Source organism: Camelus ferus, chromosome 34 (assembly GCF_009834535.1).
Source record: "Camelus ferus isolate YT-003-E chromosome 34, BCGSAC_Cfer_1.0, whole genome shotgun sequence".
NCBI lineage: Eukaryota > Metazoa > Chordata > Mammalia > Artiodactyla > Camelidae > Camelus > Camelus ferus.
This window is the reverse complement of record NC_045729.1, coordinates 21,367,449-21,385,029: the sequence shown is the minus strand read 5'-3', so window position 1 is coordinate 21,385,029 and position 17,581 is coordinate 21,367,449. Positions and strand designations below refer to the sequence as shown.

The 17,581-nt window shown below is 48.0% G+C and overlaps 1 protein-coding gene across 36 annotated transcripts in view; it reads left to right on the top strand.

The window, feature by feature from the left end:
- Positions 1-14,291: 14,291 nt before the first annotated feature.
- The window catches only part of MICAL3 (microtubule associated monooxygenase, calponin and LIM domain containing 3), a 144,501-nt gene continuing 141,211 nt past the window's right edge, over positions 14,292-17,581 (top strand). For 9 of the 36 annotated variants that reach the window (XM_032473014.1, XM_032473016.1, XM_032473015.1 and 6 more), the window contains exon 1: positions 14,315-14,628. The gene's annotated coding sequence lies outside the window, so the exon portion shown is untranslated. Of the gene's footprint in view, positions 14,629-17,581 lie in introns of all 36 variants that reach the window. The other 27 variants (XR_004317128.1, XR_004317127.1, XM_032473027.1 and 24 more) reach the window with 13 other exon arrangements.

The window sequence follows — 17,581 nt, the reverse complement described above, 5'->3', positions numbered from 1 at the left end:
GACCACTCCGAGCCTCGGCCGGCCGTAACCCTGCAGTCCCACCCCTCGCGTTAATGGGCGCGGAGAGGAGCGGAGCGAGAGTGACGAGGTGGACAGGTGGACGGCCACAGGGTAACGGAGACACCAGGAGAGCCCGTAGGTCGCCCTCTTCCGAGGGTGCTGGCCAGAGTATGTCTGCTTTTGACCACACAGCTTGATGGATGTCGTACTGAAGCCAATGATCCTTGAAGGCTAAATAATCTCTAAGGCTTATTTCTGCTCTGATTATAATATGCAAGTGCTGTTAGGAATTTATTCAGATGACCCGTCTTCCGTCTGACTTCCTCAGCCATTTCCAGCCCGCGGGCAGCGGTACCCCCCGGGGCTCACCGGCAGCCCCAGCTCCAGCCGGAGTGCAGGCCTCGGCTCCTCACCGCCCGGAGCTCCCCTCTCTGAGAGTCCGTGTGGGAGGGGTCCTGGTAGGGTTGGCTCTGCCCCTCGGACGTGCGGGCCGAGGTAGGGCTGGGGAGGAGGCGAGGGACGAGGGAGGCTGGGAGGAGGGGGAGAGGAGGGGGGAGGGGAGCAGAGGAAGGGAGAGGGGACGGGAAGGGCGGGGAGGGGGGGGTTCGATTCCGGTCTGGTTGAGGCTGGAGAGGAGGTTCTGATGGTGCCGCCCGGGAAGCCCACGTCCCAGGCCTCGCGCGGCCGGGGCGCATCGCTGTGCCACCTCTCCGGCCGCGCCTGGTTTCCATAGCGACCGCAGAGCAGAGAGCGGAGGCTGCTGCGGCAGGACCGGGCCTAGTCCTCCCGCCACCGGACGCGCACCTCCGGCCCGGGAGCCGGGCGGGTGGCAGGGGCTTCGGGGTCGGCGGGGCCGCGCTCTGCACGCGAGCGGCCGGAGCACCCGCGCCGAGGACCGCCGGCCAGGAGAGCCCGCCGGTGAGTACCACACAGTCTTCCTCCGGAGCGGATCTCCTAACCACAAGGTCATGCGTGTGTCTGGATTGATACCTTTAAAAAAAAATCACACCTTTAAATTGCTTGTGGCCGGGAAGGCTTTCCTTTTCTGACATCTTTAGGTTCTTGAAATTATTATTTCGTCCCCTTTTACACCACTGGAGCTACGCCCGCCTTGGTGCCTCCATTACCGACAACGCCCCACTGTGCGGGTCCCTGCATCACAAACACAGCCCAAACCTATCCGAGAAGCCCCAGGGCTCAGATTCCCAGCCACCCCCATCCCGTTCGCTTTGTGTTCCTATCCTGTAATCAAAGAAATAACGTCCCGGGCAAAGAGCACTGCAAGGTGGTGTCGGGGCGAAGCCCCGCGTCCTTGCTGGCGAGGCCAAAGAAACGCATCTATCACCTTCGCAGCGAGGTTCCCCGAGGGGTGGGAGTCGGGGGTGGAGAGCAGGTCCTCCTTCCCTCCGGCGGGAGGTTGAGCGCTCAGCCCAAAGCCCAAAGATGGACATGCGCGCGTGTGACCGCACTGGGGGCTGCGGTGGATGCAGCGCAGGTGCTTCTCTTGCAGAGCTCCGGCAGAGCACCGAGACGTTCAGCCCTTCCTGCAGCAGGGGCCTAATGCCTTCTAGGGGACTGGCCTTGTTTCGAATCTAATGATTATGATTCCATGTAAAATACTCTGTGTATAAAGTCGTCTTCTCTGACCATCCCCCCTCATCTTCCCACCCACCCCCACGAAAGAAAAAGGCTTTCTTGTTGGTCTGTTACTGTGATTAACTATTTAGAGGTTTCACTGTTATAAAGATTCCTTTCAAGGGAAGGGCAAAATCTTGTTAAATGAAAGATTAACAGGAGGCAGAACCGGTGAGCCCCTGCAGTTACCATTCAGTGGTTCTCAGCCCTGCCTGCGTGGGAACACCTGGGAAGCTTTAAAAAATACTGACGCCTGGGCGTAATGATTTCGTAGTGTATAGAAATACCGACTCACTATGTTGTGCACGAGGAGCCAACACAGTGTTGTAGGTCAATTACGTTTCAATTAAAAATTAAAAAAAGTACTGTTGCCCGGGTCCCACCTCCAGGGATTCTGGCTTAATTGGTCTGGGATACAGCCTAAACATTGGGATTTTTTAAGCTCCTAGGTGGTTCTAATGAGCTAAATTTGCGGTCCACCATTCTTATCAACCAGGATGACATTTTTCCAGGTCAGCTTAGTAATAGCTCATTCTCTCAAATGGGGGGCCCGCTGTAGGGCAGGGTGTGTAACTGTCATGAGTGCTGAGAAGCTGGCAGGGTTGGGGCTGCTCAAAGAGGCTCAGGATGAGGGCATGTTTCAGAGGAAGGAGGGCACATCTCTCTCAGAATAGGTCCCCTCACTAAATGAAATGTTCTGATTTGTATTCCAGGGAAAGGGGGAGAGATGCTTTTGCAAGCCTGTCGGGTGAAATGGTGGCCCCTGTAGATTACAGACTTCATGTTAGCAGTGACCAGAGTCAAGTGCAAATCTCCCACCCACTGCGAGGAGAATGAACACTTAGAAAGAAGAGAGGGTTAGGAATGCAGTGGTCACTCTGAAGAAGGGAGAAGTAAGAACATCTAAGAGTTATAAACGTTATCCTTCTCAGGCCTGAAACCCTTTAGCATGGCTTGAACTCCTCCTAAGTTTGAGGGGTTTCCCTGAAGAGCCAAGGACCAGAGTCAGCTCCTCCCTGCAGGCATGACTGCCCACTGGAGGGCACACCTGTTGGGAAAGGTTCTTCCAAGGCTTGCATCCTGAGGTAATCTCATGAATATTCATAAGTGCTGTGAAGCAGGTGGGAGGCAGAAACTACCCAGCAAGTCTGAGCTTGCAATGCCTAACATGTTCAAGGAAATTAGTTAAGGCCATAAGATTTTTGAGCATGAGAGGTTCGAAATTTAAACACACTAGAATGTGTGATCTACCAACCTGAGGCCAGAACTTCACCAGTCACAGCTTCCACAGCTTCTGCTTGCTTTAATTTTGGTTAAATAAAGAGTCAGTTATGGTCTCCTTGAGGGGTAGGTATAAAAGTGCTGTCTCTTCTGAGACCCCTGGCAAGGCTTGGTCATTCACCTGATAAACAGGGAAGAGAATTAAGATGCTATTTAACAGAGCTTCCTGTGCCAGGGCCACTGGGGGTAGTGGCTGGGAGGGGTCCGAGGATGCCCACCACTCTCCCCGATGCTACCCAGGTCATCCTCCACGGCACTCAAGGGTGCTGACCTGGGTGAGCCCTTCCCCAGGGCCTGCTCACTTCACACAGCACTGTTTGTCTCTTCCTGGGCTGATCCAGTCTCCTGAGACAGTGCTTCACTAACCAGCCTGGGCCTCCTTCAGGTTTCTCCACATCCACTTGGCAAAGCCAGGCTGTGGGCATACCTCAGCTCCCTGCTACAGCATCTCCGGTGAACTGGAGCTGCTTTCCACTAATTCCACGTCAAGGATACCTCTCAGGCCCAAATGCCCTTTCCCAACACGGCACCTCAGAGCCGACCCACCTCTGGGGCAGGCCAGGCCAACCCTGCCAAGGCGGCCAGTCGACTAGGCAGCTGAGCTAGACACAGTGAACCGTGTCTTAGTTCTCATTGCTGCCCAGCACCCCCTCCCTCACCCTGCCCTCGCCCCGTGACCACCCACGTCCACTTGATCTGGCTTACTCCATGGGTACCAGTTCATCCTGGGAATACTAGAGAGGTTGCGGGGCGTCAATAAAACCCTATTTACACTTGTTTAGACTGGATTGTGACTCATCAGTGGGTCATGAAATCAGTTTGGTGGGTCATGACCAGCATTTTAAAAAGAAACAACAGAAAAGCTTTAGTCAGATGAGGAAATGAATAAGCAAAAAATACATAGCTATTGTTCATCATTGATGGTGCTCAAAAGTGCAGACCATAGCAACACTGTGACATTGTTTTACTTCTTGTTAATGGGATTAACAAAAAATAACAGCTAATGCAATTGAGGGTGCCGTAAAATTGCATTTTTTATTGTGGATTGCACTGTAAACTAGTAAAATTTGGAGGCAATGCAACATAATAGGAAAAGCCATATAAGTACTATACTCAGGAATTTTTCCCAATGAAGTTGTTTAATAAAGATTTTTAAAGTTTCAAATGCATGAAAGTTATCCTCTACTTTGTTAGTTATAATAGAAAAAAAATAGAAACAGCTGAAATGTCCAACATTAGAGGAACAGTTTAAAAATTTTTAGCACTTCGATACGATGGAATATTTTGCATTTATGATGAAAGCTTACATCCAGAGACATACAGAAGGAAACAAAGAAAGATTTATGATAACATGAATAACAGAATACAAAATAGCAAGCACACCACGTTTGTAACTGTGTGTACCTGTGGAAGACAGATGCACAGGTGCAAGTTGCTAAAGTGATGGGTTACAGGTGGTTTTTAAGATTTAAAAATTCGTTTGCTGTTGTATATAAAACCTTCAAGACTGGAAGAAATGAATGTGCAGAAAAAGAAAGAAATCCCGGAAATTATCATTTTACAGCTATTGTTTTCTTGGCCCTAGAAACCAGAAAAATCATGAGAGTCACAATTATGTTGAATAACTTCATGCTTGTGGATTTTTTCACTCTTGTTGTAAGCTAATGTCAACTTTGGTAAATTTCTTGTTTAGGGTGGATAGTTTGTGAATATCTATTGACTGACAAAATATCTAGATCTTTTAGCTGTTCCATTCACAGTCTCAATCCTGGGAAAACTTGAATTTATCTCTGAAGAAGCATCACAAATCTTAGTACAATTAACGCTTTCTCTTTAATTGTGTATTATAAGGAGACTTGTAATTTTTCTAGCATAGGGAACACATCTTTGGGAAATTTCCCGCCATGAAAAGAATTATGAGAACATTCTAAGTAGGTCACATCCCTGAAGGGAAAGGGATCAGGTGTGCAGTGTATGGAGGTCTGGGGAAACTTCGTTAGAAATTTGCCTGATATGGATACTTAAATGATGGAGCTGTTTTATTTGAATTGGAAATGAGAGTAAGGGGTGGGCGTCAGGTTCAAAATCAGCAACTTGGAAAACCTGTTCTCTATCTTCCGGGCTCTGAAATTTTCAGACCAACTGGCCTGGTATGTAATTCCTGGGTTCTCCTTAGCTTTTGCATTTGCTGTGTAACCTCAAGGTAAACATTTAGTGTCTCTGTGTTTCCATCATTCTCGAGAGGAATGAAAATTCTTGTTCTGTCCCTTCTCCAAAGGCATGTTCAGTGGAAGACGCAGGTGTTATGCTTATTTATGTTCCCCTAATGCTCCTTCCCCAAGGGTTTCTGATCGGCCCTCCACAGACAGGACACTAGGACACAGATGGGGACAGAGACATGAGGGAAACCCCGTAAACAAAGCTGTGTGTGTGTGTGTGTGTGTGTGTGTGTGTGTGTGTGTGTGTTTACGTGTGTGACACACAGAGAGAGAGAACATTGTGCTTGGCTCAACTCAGAAGCTCTAATCTTTGGACTACACAATGTGTCAATTACTTTGCGGACTTTACTCTGCAGAGATAATAACTCTCATTTTTAGGAAGGGGACACTAAAATGCATTAAGCACATACTCCAGGCCAGGTGCTTTCACATACATCATCTCCATCAGTCCTCAATACACCTGTGAAGTGAGTGGTATTTTTCTCCATTTTTCTAACTTGGAGAGGATTCCTACAAGTCAGAGACACTCATGTGATCAGGAGATTTCTGCAGAAACCAGGGAAGTGGGGATTTGGGCTCCTCTGACTCATGACAAAACACACACTCTTGTCATGCCTCTGTGTCAGACGATTTGAGTTCAAATTTTGACGGTGGTGTTGTTTAGCTGTGAGTCCTTGGGCAAGTTTTTTAACTTCTCTGAAGCTCAATTACCTTGTATTAAAATAGGGATAATAATGACACAAGAGGAGGTTATTAAGAGGGTTGGAACGTACACTGATGGCAGTTTTTTGGTTGTAAATGATGGAAGTGGACTCTAGGGCTAACTCTGGGGAAGGGTGGAGGGAAGTTACTGGGAGAATATGAATGAGCTCATTTAATGGAAATGAAGGGTTTGGGAGGATGAGAACCAGGGCAGCTGGGGGGTCTAGAGAGCTGGGAGATGGCTCCTTCTTTTGGGAATTCACAACTGGAGGAATCAGCTCCAATTATTGTCAGTTCCTGTGTCTCTGCTTAACACTCAGATTCCAGGGAGAGCAGTCAGCCTGGCCTCAGGGCCATGCACTGTCTCCAGAGCAGGGCACCATGGTGACATGCCCCCAGGCCCCCACACAGTGGTGGGAAGACAGTTCCCACAAAAGAAGATGTAGGTACTGTTACCTCATGAGAGGGCCTGGATGCTGGGCTGGCAAAAGCCACGGATGTCCACCCAGGAGCTAACACATCAAGCCTGCCAGCCCAGGACCTGCATGGAGGAGTAGCCTGTGAGTGCTTGTTGCTGGGGGTGGTCTCTCATCCCCTCCTGCATGACAGCAGCTCCAGACCTCAGTGTCTCCATGCGTGTCAGGTCGTGATATGCGTGGAAGATGATATTTGAACAGCACCAGTGAACCCTGAGGTGCTCCTACAGGGGGAAGCCCCGCCACCCTGGCAGGCATCTGGGCCTGCCCTAGGGAAGCTCTGCCCCTGCCTGGTCCCGCTTGGCCTGCATCTCCTCCCCTCCAGGTAGCAGGCAGGGGAGTGGAGGCAATTGTGGGGACAGTCAGTCATCTTCTGTCCCCTTCTGCTGGCTCTGCTTGTAAGGAATTCCAGATCTTCAGGACATAAACGTAATTCTCTTCTGGGTAAGGTTAGGGACACCTGGCCCAAGGGGCCTAGAATATTTCAGCGGTTTCATCTTTCTGCGGTGTTGCTGTGACACACTCTTGAGGGTGTGCCACGCTGATGGTATAGACTGGGTTTCCAGGCAGGTGAAACTTTGGCGAAGTACCTGTGGTGTGGGGGTGACCAGGATCCAAAGATCATGAATCTAGAAGAGACATGGATGTTCTTCTCATTCCCTTTTCCTTTTTTTGGTGGGGGGAGGGGCAGGGTATTGTGTTAAAATTGTACATTTTTTTTCCGTTACGAAGTATGTTCCATAGTCCATTCTTTCCCAAAGTAAAAGAGCACAAATACACAAAAGGAAGATAATCTCAAACCCCACTCGTCCCTCTCTGCACTAGGTGTTAACCTGTTAGTATTTACCCTTCCAAGTTCTCTTTCTTTCTAAACCCTCCAGCCTTGCTCCTCCTGGGGCAGTGAGGGCGTCCTGAAAAGCCCTGGTAAAGGGGTGGGGGTTGGGGGGAGAACTCTGCTTGCTCTTTGCAGGTGGGAACTGGGATGAATTAAAGAGGTTCAATTCTTGGAACTCCCTGTTCTGTCTGTCTTTTGAGGACCGGTCAAATAGCCCCTTCTCCATAAAACTTTCCCTGATCTCTTGGATGGGAGACTTCTCAGTCTCACAAGAGAGCACCTTCCACCTGGCAAAGACTCTCCCCTATCCTTGTCTCACTTTCCCTGCCCCATTGTCAGCTCCTCAAGGGCAGACCCTATGTCCTATTGATCTTGGGATACTCTCAGTGCCCAGACAAGTGCCTTGTCCATCGCAGACACCAATGATGAGTGAATGACAAGGAATCAGAGGCTGAAACCAAACAGAAGTTGAGTGATCTCGAATGGGAGCAAAGGGGGTTTGAGATACTGCATATGCCCTTACTAGACACTGGGCAAAGGAAGATGTGACGTCTTTTCCTTTCCCCTAAAAGACTGATCCACTTGGCTGTGTTCTCCTCTTAAGTCTAAAAATGCTGATTTGTGTGCCAGAGGTTTCAGGTTTGCTAGTTCCTTTCTGAGGCTCTGTCAGAGCCTCTTCTGTTATTGTCCCACCTCCTAAATCAGCAGCGTCTGGTGCACCCCATCCCTTCCCTCCATTCTTTTCTTCTTTTCTCCTTCACAACTGAAAACAGAGCCGTGTGAAGTAAGTCATATGCAAATAGAACCCAATTGGGCTAAACCTGACCTTTGCCCCATGCAGTTTTGAAGCTGATGTTTTTATTCTTATGAGCATGTGTCTAAGCAGCAGAGGAAGGATAGACAGAGAGCTTCTTTCCTGCCTCACCAAAAAAGGAACCAGTCACTAGGTGAGTTTTAGTTCTGCAGACAAGTAGCCTCTAGTCCCATCTGATAGTAGGCAGATCCCCAAGGCTTGTGTTCAACAGAGCTAAGTCCTACAGAACAGAAAAATATGTATATTTCTGTACACATGACACCTATACAGAAATATATATATTTGTGTGTGTGTGAATTCTTCTTAGTTGTGACTGTACATGAAGATATAAGTCCAGGAAAACCCTGTTGACAAAATTTTCTGTGTTTCCTAGAGACTTTCAAGACCTTGTTCTGGGTTTGGCTTAGGGAAGAGTCTTCTTGCAAGTTACATCGGGACTCTAGGAAACTCTATTTAGATGATAATTACAATGTGGTGATTCTAGCTTTTACTTTTGGCTTTGGTGACTAGAGGTGTCTTCCACAGACTCCCTCTTGATTTTTCTTGCTTGTACTTACACAGAATTTCTGGCTAGTACAGCACCAGTGAGTTAGGAGGCACACCTCTCAATTCTTTGTATTATGAAAACTGACGCAGAAGTAAATTTGCAGTTTTGTCAAACTGCATTTAAATTTCCTTTTTCCTGGCAGGGTGAAACTGTTGTGGGGAGAATAAATTCTTGCCTCACCCAGGAAAGAATTTAAGAGCAAGGCATAGTAAAGTGAACGTAAGTTTATTTAGAGAGATACACACTCCATGGACAGAGTGCGGTCTGTCTCCCTCAGAAGGGAAAATGGCTTAGGAGATACACACTCCATAGGCAGAATGTGGGCCATCTCAGAAAGGTGAGAGGGAGAGAGACGGAGAGGTGTGGGGTGTTTAAAGCAAAAGTTAATACACTCCATAGACAGAGAGTGGGCCATCTCAGAAGGTGAGTGTTACAGAGCTAGAGCAACAGAGTCAGAGCGAGAGCAACCACGAGGTGCGAGATTGTTAGGTTTTATGGGCTCGGCAATTTCACATGCTAATGGGTAGGAGGATTATTCAGACTATTTTGGGGAAGGGGTGAGGATTTCCAGGAACCCCCACCTACCCACTTTTTTGACCTTTTATGGTCAGCCTGGGAACTGTCATGGCGCCTGTGGGTGCACCATGAGGTTCAAGGTCCACTGGAAGTCAAATCTTCCACCATCTTGGTTCTAAACAGTCTGTCCTGTCCTCAACTGCTGTGTCATTCCTGCAATGGTTGTGCCCTGTCCCCTTTCCTCCCACTTCAAAACTTGCAAACCAATCAGGAATTAGTTAGAAAGATTTAATTAGTTTAAAGATTTCTAATTTTTCACTCCCTATGAGATTTTAGCCCTGGGATAAACCCCAGACCCAGGATGTCTTCCAGCTCCAGGACATCTCAGTCCATGATCCTCTTAGCTTTTCTCCAGAAGACTTGGTTGGTTTCAAATCAGTCTTCAACGTAGACGGGGAGCAGTGGGATCAAGTTTTTCATACCCTTTTTCTTCAGTAGGTCCATATGACAATGGCTGTAGCCCAGAATCAAATTAGTACCAAAACATCCTGTTCCTCCCTCTTGACTCTCTTACCCTATAGACAGAGAGGATGGGCTTCTGAGCTCACCCAAGGCATCCTGGAACCTTTAGGCACCACATAGCTTGGTTTTTCTTGCAGGTACCTTGGAGCTGAACATGCCTGGGGTCATGATGAGCAGAACTAGGGGCAGTAATGGATGTGATGTTTGGAATGCTTGGATTGAATGGACTGAATTCCTGTTGGACTACAGAATCCATCTACGGGCAGGGTTTTAGTCAGCATTCTTTGTTTGTGACAAAAAGCTGACCAGAACTGCTTTAAGTTAAAAAAAAAAAGAAAAAAGAAAAGGAGAGAATGTACTGTTTCACATAACTGGCTTCCCCTGAGGCTTGATCTAGGGCTTACAGATGTGACCAGACACAGCTCCCCTCTCCCTGTTTCTCAACTCCACCCCTGCTGGTGCAGGCTCTACCTCATGGCCCCAGGTGGCTGCCAGCAGCTCCCAGAGCTAACTGCATCCCATGTCAGGTCCAGAAAGGGGTTGTGATTGATCCTGACCCAAAGCCACTGGGAATGGGGTGGGGGGGTGGTAAGTTCTTCAGTAGGAAATTAGGTTACTGTTGGCTGGAGAGGAGTAGCTCCTGTGGAGGCAACCACGAAACAAAAAGCCACAGGACAAGAAAGTTGGGCAGGGGTTGAGGGTAGTACTGGGTAGATTAATCCCTCAGTATGGAGGATGGCCCATCTGGGACTAACCCCATCACAGAATTGGGTATTGTTGAAGAAACGCAAACCATTTTAATATTAGCCAGTGCTAAATATAACTCAGAGGACTGATCTCCTTTTATAGCTAAAAAAGTTTCTGTGTATATTTGTTACCCACTTCAAAGTTGTAATTTACGGATTATGTGCTATTTTGAACCATCTGTTCCACTACTGTCTTTACTGGTTCAGGTGCAATGGCACTGAGTTTGTCTGGTCACAGATCATTTGAGCAGATTCTACTCTGATTTCTATATCATTTCTCAGGGATTTGGGAGAAGAGTGATTGAATGGTGGAAAAAAGGAAACATTCATTTTGCTATTAAATTCCAGGGGGCTTGGAAGGAGAGGCACATATTTATCACCTTGATAGGTAAAAATACACTATGATAATTAAAACAAGAAGACAATGTTTTTCATCTGTCAAATGGCAAGGATTACAAAAGGAATGTCCAGGACTGGTGAAGGTTCAGAGAAACTGCCACATTATTATATACTGCTTGTGGGAATGTAACTGGTGTGAACTTCCTGAAAGACTATTTTGCAATATATAGGAGACATTTTAAAAAGTGCATACCCTTTGACCAAGCAATTCTATTTCTAGAAATATGAGGAAATAATCATTAAAATATATAAACATTGACATATATGGATAATCATAGACATTACATATAATAATGAAAAATTGGAAGTAATCTCAATGACTAAAAACAGAATAACTTAATAACTTGCTTAAATAACTTAAAGTTACTGATGCATATGATGCAGCAAATATAATCATGTTTTAGAATAATCTATAATGGCATAGGAAAACTCCTAGTCCTGTTAAGGAGGAAAGTAAATTGCAAATCATTTTGATCAAATTTTGTTAAAAAGATACATTCAAAAAAAGAAGATATATACACATGTAGACACAAAAAAGTATAGGAAAAAATGTATCAAAATTGTGGCAGTGATATGCTGGTAAAAGTAATGGCTAAATTTTACTTGGGTTTTTTTTTTTTTTTTTTTTGAGCTTTTACAATGGGCATGTATTACTTTAGAAATCAGAACACTTTTTCTTTAAAAATAAGACAGCACCACAATTCTTCCAATGGTCAAGTTATGGATCGACACTGTTCTCCCTACTGTTTGGTACACGCCCAGTTATTTCTGGGTACCTTCCATCTCTCCACCTTCCTCTCCAATACACACGTCCATCTCCCCATTCCCAGCCTTCTCCCAGAACCCAGCCCCACTCCTCTCCTGCTCCAGGGCAGGGACGGTCCACTGAGAGCTGGTACATTTGACTAGGGATGGAACCCTGTCATGTACCTTTGATGATTTGATCCACGCCTCACCAGAGGGGTCTGATGTTTTTCACCCTCATCCAGTCAGTAAGTACAGGCTTCCTGTGCGAACCATCAGGATAACCTCATATCACTTCACAGCTCTTTGCTCACAGTAGGTGCCCAAGAAACGCCTGAATGCATAAATAAAGCACCCAGATGAGCAGAGATGTTTTAGAGCTCTCTGGGGATAAGACAAGACAGGAGAGCTATGGGAGTGAAAACTGACAGGAGGACTGGGCCAGGCAAAGAGCCACTCAAGAAGCACTGGCTTCAGAAATGACCATGCTCAGACCTCTTAATCCATATCAAAAGTTTACTGGCTCCCACGCCATTTTGTTAGAGAGACCATCCCTGCGAGGATTTCAGCAGTTTAAAAAGAATGAAATCATTAGTCCAGCTTATTTTTTCAAGGCTGTGTCACACACAACTGTCAGTGGAGCAGAAAATTTCACTAAGTGGCAGGCAGAAGTATCAGGCAGCAACCCTGTGCAGAGAAGCCCCTCCTTGGGGCAGGGGGCTAGGGGTGGGGCTGATCCTGCCTCCAGGCACCCCAGGAGTTTTCCTTGCTCTTTGCTATTGAATTTGCCAGATGTGTCAAAGATGTAATATCACCCCCAGAACATAAACAATACACCAGTGAAATGAATACACAGTGCTTCTCACTCTGCTCCTTGAGTGGTCTGGCCCACTGTGAGCACCTGCTCTACCAGGCTCCCTGGATTCCACAGTGGGGGTTTTGCTACTTTGTATTTGTTCCTTTGTTGCTTATGGTTCTCTGCTTGTTACATATAAAAAGGCTGTTTACTCAGAGCTAGGGTTGCAGGGGAAAATTCAGGACTTGGAAAACTAGACTGTTACTCACCAGCATTGTTAACAGCAGCCAAATACATCAGCCTTTTTGAGCTTTGCCTGGAAAAAAACTGCTCCTAGCCCTCCTGACATGATTGTTTTGAGGCTGAAATGGTAGTATAGGTAGAGAGATCAATGAAAACACGATCGAGGTGTATCACATTATTTTTTGCACGGAATGCAGTTGATTCTTAAGAAATGGGAGATAGCATTGCAGTTTTGGGCTGTGACGGTAGGCGCTGGAGCCAGACCTGCACTGTGGGCACTTGGGCCAGTCAGCACTAAGCCTCCTTTCTCTCCCTACAGCGATAGTGCTTCATGGAGTTGACCTGAGGTTGAAATGAAAAGATACATGCAGAGCACTTCCAAACAGTACGGAGCACATGGTAAAATTGAATAAATGTAAACTGCTGCTGCTGCTGGTGTAAGTGAATGAAGGATGTAAATAGGTCAATAAAAACTGCACAGTAGGGCAGACAATCAGGGTTTGTGGGGCACAGAGGAAAAGTGGGAGGTCTATAAGCCAGCAGTTTTTGTTCATCAGTCTGGGAAGGCTTCATGGAAGAACTGGACTTTCTAGAACTCTTTGAATAATAGTTGGAAGATGAGTTGTCTGGCTGGGGAGTGGAGCTGTTAGTAAGGGTGCCCCAAACACATGATGCAATTTGGAAGAGGACTGAGTGGGTGCAGGGTGAGCAGATGATGAGGGGGATGAAAAGTTCTGAGAAAAGAAGGTAGAGTTGGTCTGAAGCTTGGTGCAGCAGTGGAGGCCTGCTGCCTTGCAAAGCTTGAAAATGGAGCAGATGGGATCCCTACCTGACACTTTGAGGTCCTGAGTTTGACGTGCAGTTTGGCTGAGAGCCTGACTGGCCTTGCAGAATTGAATGGCTGCTGCAGACTTGAGGTAGTGACCAGCACTTTGGCAACTATTGAGGCCGGGACCAGCAAGACCTGTTGCTGAAGGCAGGGATTCTGGACGATTCAACAGGTGGATGAATTACTAATGGAAGCTTTGTCTGAGTATGTGGAGGAAGAGAGAAGAGGAAGAGGTGACTCTTGAAAGAGTAGAAATTATTGGGGAGGGTGTGGCTCTGCTTCAAGACGGGGACCCAGAAAGAATACTGAATTTGTCTTGACAAAAGGTGGGGCCGATAATGTCTGTAAAGGAACTGCTGTCAGATTTATACTTCCATTGAAGGAAAGCCTGCCTACTTTAAACCAAAGTTCTTTAAGACGGTGGAACATGCCCCAAATTGAAGAACATAGGTAAATATTGCTAACCCCATGCAAAGGATCATAGGCTCCCAAAATATGAGAAGGACCATCAGAGATCAATTCTAGTCCAATATCCTCTTTGGATTAGATGAGATAATCGCGGCTGAGATGGAGTAACCTACCCAAAGGCACACACATATATCTGGTTCAATTCTCTCCATATTTTCTTTTAGCTTTCTAATCCCCAAATTTAAGGATCCCCTAATCTCTTTGTTTCAGAAAGAAAACTCTATAGTTGTTTTGTGTGGCAAGTACTGATGGCAACGAACACGTGCCCTTTAATCGCACCCCCGCCTCCTCGTCGGGCCGGCTTTGCTGTGCCCACCGGGCTTTTCCATTGGCCATTTCGTGCGGCTCCTCGCCCCCTTCCAAGGTTCCCAGCCAATCAGCTGCTCCCTGCCCCTCGGGGCGGGCTTTGAGGAATGTACCACCGAGCCCGCGGGGTGGGTAGAGAGGAGGGAGGGCGTGGCGGCGGCTCCTTTCTTTACCTTCTGCACAGAACCGTGAGCGTCTGGCAAAGTCTGAGCCTGCGGGTAGCGAGGGCGTCCGTGGCGGCGGGAGGCGAGTGGGTCTGGAGGCGCGCCGAGGTCAGCCGCCCCAAGGCTGGGGTCCTGTGGTCGCGCCTCGGGGGCCGCAGCCCCGCCTTCCCATGTGCCCGCCCCGCCCGGCGGCCGCGCCGCTACCTCAGCCGCCGCCTCAGCTGCCGCCGTGCTGCGCGCGCGGGACGCTGAGCGCAGAGGGGCAGCCGCAGGGCTGAGGCGCAGCCAGAGCGGGGTCGGCGGACGCCGCGGCGGAGGGGCCGAGGGGCCTGAGGCGCGGGACTGCGGGCTGCGGCTGGGACGCGGCGCCGCGGCATGAGGCGGAGGTGAGACGGGCTCCGGGACCGGGCCGGGCGCCTCCCTCTGGCCGCCGCGGCCCCAGAGCGGTCGGCGGGCCCGGGTCCAGGGCGGCGGGCGGGAGGCTCGGCGCGCTCGCCGGGGTCGCCGTCGAGGCTGGGCGTGAGGGGTACCCCGTAGGCTGCCGCGCGTCCGCGAGTGGACGCGCCGCGGAAGAGCCGCGCGGGGGAAGGCGGGCGCGGCGGGGCCTCGACCCCCCCGTCCTGCTCTGTGACCCCCCTCGTGTCTCCGGTGTCCCCCGCCCTTCCCTGTGAACCCTCGTGTCCCCCGTCCCCCACCCCTCCAGTGTTCTCCCTCGTTCCCCTGTGCCCCCTGTCACCCCCCGTGTCCCCCGTCCCCTGAGGCGCACGTACAGCCCGTGACCTCCCTCCAGACTCGGTTAAAGGAAAGCAGCTCCTGCGGTACAAACCGCATCCTGAGGTTTAAGGTGGCTGTTTACTGGCGTCACTTACGCTCAGTGCGGAGAAACGGAGGCGCGTTGTGAACAGTCCCTTTTCGAGCCTTAGCACGTTGTCTTTTTCTGGGATGTGGATGGAGAGGTGGTGTTTAAACTGTGCAAGTCCTGTCTGACAGTTTGCTGGGAGACCGTCGTTTGGATTGTGCCCGGGGAGGATGAGATGAGTTCTGTAGCCCTTCGGCTACTTGGCTCAGTACGGATGCTGGTTCCTTGTGCTGGCGGTTCTCCTGTGAGCACACCTGTAAAGGGCCCTCAAGAGGATGTTCTAAATTTCGCATTTGATTGTCAAATGGGCTTGGTCAGAAATTTGGCTCCGGTTGTTTTTAGCCCTACAGTGAGTTTTTGTGCTCAGGTTTAAACTTTTTTTTTTTTTTTAACCTTTTTTGACAGTATTTTAAATACCATGAGTTAGTTCCAGAATTACAGGAAAAGTATGGTTGAGGTGTTCCTCTTGAAAAGAATCTTTAGGAACTTGGACCTGGTTCCTAGCCAAGCCTTCTTTCTGTATTCACAACACTAAGCTTTGAAATGTCTGGAACTTGACTGCTAATCAGATTGTGAGTTTTTCCCCCAGACGTGGGATGGTTCAGGTGAGGGTGGTTTCATGGTGCTTGTAGGTGTGGGAGAGAAAATGGGTTTGGAGTAATGTATACAAAGTACTTAGTGCAGTGCTGGGCACGCAGTAGATGCTTAGTAAGTATCATTAATTTTTTCTTTCCTGTTTGGGTTTGGGAGACCTATGGTTGGTGACATTGGATGCAATTTTGAGCGCAGGCTACCTTCCCAAGTTAGAAGATTAGTCCCTCCACCCTACTCGTCTGCCTGTCCCAGCCTCTAGCGCTCACACCTAAATGTTTATGGTAGGTTGAAGATGAAATCTGGACCTAGAAGTAAAAATCAAACAAGGGAAAATTGAGCTCTTCCTTCCAGCTCACATGTCACATTTTTCTGGAAAGGATGGTGTGTGCCTTGGAAGAGGTCTTATACCGCTCAGTCCAGGAGAATAAATGGTCAAAACTGACCCTTTTTTGGGTCTGTCGAGTAGTCCCATGGGTAAGGATTTTGGTGTGTTGGTTTCACATGTCCAAGTGGAACCATAAACCTTTTCTCATTTCTCATGTTGGCATCTAAGAAATGGCCAGGGTGGGTGAGACCTGACCAGAAGGCAGGGCACGTCCTAGATTTGATGGGCTCTGCCTCTGAACTGGGCTCTGCAAGGAGCAGCCAGGTGCCGCCTCCTGCTTGTAGCAGGCTCCGCAGGAGCAGATGGAAAGGCTGCCAAGGTAGGTGGGTATAGCTCAGCGGTGGAGCGCATGCCTAGCATGTAAGAGGTTCTGGGTTCAATCCTCAGCACCTCCTTTAAGAAATAAATAAATAGATAAGCAGATCTAACTACCTTCCCCCAAAACAAAATAAACAGAGGCTATCAAATGTAATATTCTTGCAAGAGTGAGAAACGTGGCTGGTTTATTTATATCCCATGACATTGGGCATGATGTTTTAATAATAATTATGCTCTGGATTTACTTTGTGCTTTTTCTTTGAAGAAGTGAAAGCTTTTTCATCTCCTGTTGTCTCATTCTTACTTGTTTCTGAGGTCATCAAAGTTTAGTACAGTATGTTATTCTCACTTTATAAGTGAAGAAATGGAGGTGACATGACTTGTTCTAAGTTGCAAGTGATTTGGTGCCTGAGCTGGACTTCAACTGAGTTTTCCTTCTTGTGGGATTTCGCTGATACTTTTGTAGGGAAAAACCCTCTTTTTTTGGAATGTGAAGGACTGAAAGATACCAGACATTGTGGTTCTTAGATTACTAGACAGTGAAGAATATTTAACATTTATTGAGTAGTTCTGTGTGGGAGACTGTGCCAAGTGCATCATGTACATCACCTTGTTTATTCCTGACAGTGTGCAAGGTTAGGACTTAACTATTTCCTGGTTTTACTGATGGTGGGCTGGGGTTTTGTGAGACCCAGGTCAACGGAATGACAGAAAGCAGGGCTGGCACTCAGACCTGGGCTGACTCTGAGGTGTGTTCCTTCCCTGCATACTTTATGGAGCCTGGGGAGCAGATGTCAGAGTCCCTGACACCTGCTGCTGCTGCTGCTTCCCTGAGTCTGATGGGCTCTGGTTGAATGAGGGCTTTATTTTTCTTGGAAGTAGAAAAGACTCCGGACTTTTCCTGTGCCAGAAGCATTCCTTTAGCCAGGTGGAGGGTCATTGCTTTAGAAAAAATAGAGCTGAAGAAAAAATCTGTATTTGTAGAGTGTGAAGTATTTAATGAGACCATATGGGAAGAATGGACAGAGAATTGAAATGGTTTGTGGATAGGAAATTTGTAGTATTCTAACCCAGGGGACACATTGAGTACCCAGGCTTTGTAACTTAAGCTGGGGGTTGAAATTGTAAACCTGGAGGCATGGCACTTGGGCTAAAATCTGTGCAGTAAATAAGGCTCTCAGTT